This window comes from Berghia stephanieae, chromosome 7 (assembly GCF_034508935.2).
Source record: "Berghia stephanieae isolate SIO BIC M18660-M18661 chromosome 7, UCSD_Bste_1.3, whole genome shotgun sequence".
Taxonomy (NCBI): Eukaryota; Metazoa; Mollusca; class Gastropoda; order Nudibranchia; family Aeolidiidae; genus Berghia; species Berghia stephanieae.
This window is the reverse complement of record NC_088366.1, coordinates 55,206,072-55,211,071: the sequence shown is the minus strand read 5'-3', so window position 1 is coordinate 55,211,071 and position 5,000 is coordinate 55,206,072. Positions and strand designations below refer to the sequence as shown.

General features: G+C 32.3%; 1 long non-coding RNA gene across 1 annotated transcript in view; it reads right to left on the bottom strand.

Moving 5' to 3' along the window:
* The window catches only part of LOC144976265 (uncharacterized), a 24,795-nt gene that overhangs the window by 18,365 nt on the left and 1,430 nt on the right, over positions 1-5,000 (bottom strand). The window contains exon 2 of the long non-coding RNA XR_013646080.1: positions 3,918-3,965. This is a non-coding gene — a long non-coding RNA (uncharacterized LOC144976265). The remainder of the gene's footprint in view (positions 1-3,917; positions 3,966-5,000) is intronic.

Sequence of the window (5,000 nt, the reverse complement as noted above, 5' to 3'; positions counted from 1 at the left end):
GAATTACATTTTAACAGGCTATATTACATGTGTTCAGTTGCTATTCTTGATTTATTGAGGCAAAATTGCGTTCTAATGCCGATTTTGACCAAAGTAATAGCAACAATGGTATTACTAATTTCTAAGTATATTTCCAATTTGAAAGTATTTAGTTTCTTAAAATATTATTGAATTTCATTTTAGAGTAGGTTATTATGCTTTTTTGACTAAAAATAATGATATATTATGGACGAAAGTGTGATTTGGTGTTGCTTGTGACATAAGTAATGGTGTCACCGGTCTTATGTCACAAGTCACATTCAGATGCTCTAATTTCCATGTATATTTCTATTTTTGAAGTCTTTGGTTCTTAAATATTATTAAATTCCATATTTAACAGTGGTTATTCCACTGGTTTGACTGAAATTAATTATATATTGTCGAAATTGCAATTCGGTAATACTTGTGACATAAGTAATGGTGTCATCGGTCTAATGTCACAAGTGACACAATGTTGCTAAATAAGATATGCTTTGGTCACATTATTTCCCAACATTTTATTCCAAAAGTTTCTGAACATTGCTGGCAATAAGCATATGCAATATTGTTGTTGTTGTTAATGTACAAACATTTTTAAGAAATAATATATTTGCATTCTATGTTGCTTGTGACCGATGACACCAAAAAGCAACATTTTCTCCAATAGTTGGTAATATTATTGTACTATGATTGTTGTTGATTGTGTCTTTTTGTTTATAACTTACTAAATAAAGTTTGATACTCAACAAAAATCATTTGGTTATTGAGTTTTTTGTCTCATTTTGGTGTCACCGGTCACAGGTGACACCAGCAACCTATAGGTATTGTTGACGATATTATGCTGCGTTACACCTTAAAGTTAACTTAAGGGCGTTTGATTCATGAAGTACAGGGTTTTTGCTACACATATAGAAACATGAATGGACTATTATGTCACTTTTATTTTGAGAAAAAAAATTGACACCTTTTGACCTTGGCTCATATATATATATATATATATATATATATATATATATATATTTTATATATATATATATATATATTATATATATATATATAGATCTGTGTGTGTCTTCGTCTATCTATCCCTTTGGCTCTTTGCTTACCACATTATGATATTGTGAACCATGAGACATTATTTAATGTTCCTTTTTAACTTACAGGCCCTACTTGTCTGGCAACACTGTGATGATATTGCTATTGATGATGGCAACAGTGTTGATATTGGTGATACCAATGTGTTGATATTTGTATTCATGATGGCAACAGTGTTGATATTGGTAATGATGATGGCAAAGGTGTTGATATTGGTAATGATGATGCCAACTGTGTTGATTTTGGTATTGATGATGCCAACTATGTTGATATTTGTATTGATGATGGCAACTGTGTTGATATTGGTATTGATGATGGCAAATGTGTTGATATTGATATTGATGATGGCAAATGTGTTGATATTGGTATTGATTGCAACAATATTGATATTATTATTGATGGTGGTAACCGTGTTGATATTGGTATAGTTGAGTGCAACAGTGTTATCGGTTTTGATGGAAATGAAGTGATTGATATAGATAAGAATAAATATAACAGTATGACTATTGATATTGGGATTTGAATTCTGAACTATTGATAATAGTGTCGGTGCCATTGAGTGTATAATAAATGAAATACTATAATTGATTGATACTTACCAACTGTTAGTCACACATGGCCGGGAGAAAGTAACAAAAAATTGAAATGTTACGCCTGTTTATAAATATAGCTAGATTGTTGTTTTTTGAATCAATTATGTCAAAACACAACTGGATCATTTGTATAGCGCAATATACAATAATTAAGCTCAAGCGCTTTAGAATGTGTCCCCAGTCATCAGCTTCACTAAACAAGTAGGACGAGACATGACGCCAGTTAGGGAATACTACAATATTTTCAGACACAGACAACAATGTTAACGGCCAGGTACTCATTATACACCTGTGTTTGGTGAGAATATGTGAGTAAATAATATTTCCCACGATCTCAATTATTTGCTGAACACGACTCGAACCCAGACCTTCCGATCCAAAAACGAATGTCACAACAAATTCCACATATCGGAACAGATCGTATTAAATTACATGTTTAATTGTTTTAAAACCGTTGTCATTTTCATTCTATTAAAACAGATTAACATTTTCATCCCATGTTCTACTCCTATATTCCTTTGGTGTGTTAAGCCACCCCCTCTCGCTTTCTCTCTCTCTCTCTCTCTCTCTCTCTCTCTCTCTCTCTCTCTATCTCTATCTCTGTTGTTATTGGTATAGATAATGGAAATTGTGTTGCTATTGGTATTGATGATGGCAACTGTGTTGATATTGGTATTTTATTATGGCAACTGTGTTGGTATTGGTATTGATGATGGCAACTTTGTTGGTATTGGTATTGATGATGGCAACTGTTGGTTTTGGTATTGATGGTGACAACTGTGTTGGTATTGGTATTGAGGATGGCAACTGTGTTGATATTGGTATTGATTGCAAAGTGTTGATATTGGTATTGATGGTTGTATCCGTGTTGGTATTGGTATTGATGATGGCAACTGTGTTGGTATTGGTATTGATGATGGCAACTGTGTTGGTATTGGTACTGATTATGGCAACTGTGTTGATATTGGTATTGTTGCAACAGTGTTGATATTAGTATTGATGGTTGTATCCGTGTTGGTATTGGTATTGTTGATTACATCAGTGTTATTGGTTTTGATGGAAACGAAATGATTGATATTGATAAGAATAAATATAACAGTAGGGTTATTAATATTGGGTTTTGAATTCTAGGATAACTAAAGATAATAGTGTCGGTGCAAGTGAGCGTAAAATAAATGAAAGATTATAATTGGTTGATACTTACACCCTGTTAGTCACACATTGGTTGGGAGAAAGTAACAAAACCAAATTTACTCCTTTCAGCAAATATAGTTAAATTATTTTTTTGTTGAAAAAATTGTATAAAAACACAAAAACTTCATCTTTCTAACACAACCACCACCACCACCACCACCACTACTACTACTACTACTACTACTACTACTACTACTACTACTACTACTACTACTACTACTACTACTACAACTACTACTACAACAACAACAACAACTACTACTACTACTACTACTACTACTACTACTACTACTACTACTACTACTACTACTACTGCTACTGCTGCTGCTACTACTACTAAAACAACAACTACTACTACTACTACTACTACTACTACTACTACTACTACTACTACTACTACAACTACAACAACAACAACTACTACTACTACTACTACTCTCTCTCTCTCTCTCTCTCTCTTTATTTATATATATATATATATATATATATATATATATATATATATAAATTATAAAACAAAAACCATGAAATAATAGTGCTCAACTTTAGAATAAAAGGAGCTATTTATAAACATTTGAAATTAAGATAGTTTGACTTCTACAACGTTGTTATCGAGCGTTGCTCTCATCAGGATGAGAGCAACGCTCGATAACAACGTTGTAGAAGTCAAACTATCTTAATTTCAAATGTTTATATATATATATATATATATATATATATATATATATATATATATATATATATATATATATATATATATATTTATATCAAACTAAAATGATAGAAAACTACAACACCCGGAATCATAAAACAACAAAAATAGCGAACAAATTATACCTTTGACTGCCTCTCCATCATAAAACCACCAGGCCAATAACAAACTTAGATAAATAGCAACATGGAAAGGGAAAATAAATATATGAGGGATGAAGACATAACAAACATTATATCTCTGGCCTAAATGAGAGGTCAGAAGACCTCATCCAGAAAGTGTTATTTAAGCTATTAGCTACTTACGTTGCAAGATTTTTGTGCGTCATTGAATGCAAATAACATAGCGACGACCTGTTTCGTGGAGGAAAAGGAATGGTTTCATATATCAATAAACAAACACACACACATACACATACAATGACACACGCATATATATTGAAGTTGAAACATCCACTTCTTGATGACAGCGAATGCTCGAATCAATATTGTACAAGTTGAGCATAATTATAATTGGTGGGGGTTGGGGGGGGGGGATATTTGGAATATTTTCTCCAATTCATCAACAAGACACCTTCCTCTAATTAGAGGTCTCTTAGAGCCCATAGCGCTGGAATGTATCCCAGTTCCTGAAGGGTTAAACAAATGTATATCAATTGTTTGTTACCCTTTGGATCGCAATTCAGTTTACATTACATGACTATAACCCTGTGTAATGCGGCGTTTAAGGTGGAAATATAATTAAATTGTGACTTCCCCGTTACGTAATGAATGCAAATAAACAAACATAAGTAATTGGTCGCATTGCTGTCTCAGAATATAACCATCGCAATCAAATTATAAGCAACGAATATTAAAAATAAAGTTCCAGTCCCATTGATATTTGACAATAAATTTAAGTCCGATGTGTTAATGACGTATTAATGTACATATTTACATATTTTTGTTTTATGACATTCTTGAGCACTTAAACATAGTCACAGAACCTTTCCTAAAAGGCAAGACATGTTTCATTGTGTTGTGCAAGTCCAAGCAGAATTGTTAACGTTTTATGGATCAAGCTTCTTTAATTTTTATCCTAAAGCTTTTTAAACGTATATTTTTCCCAAAAAATCAAGGTGGTTTTTGAACGATTATTTAACACGCTTTTAAAGAAAAACATTTTCATTATACGAATTAAGTCTGGAAAAGGTAACATTTTTAAACTCAATTATTAATTTCATTTTTACTATAGAGAATTTGTCTCACTGTGCAGTGTCGCGATACCCAAAGTATTTATAACGCTTTAAAACGGACTCACTGAGGTAGTTAACGAAAACAACATTAGATTGATGTTCAACTTGGACATCAACCGTGCTATAATAACCGCCAGTCTCGTCTGTCGGTCAT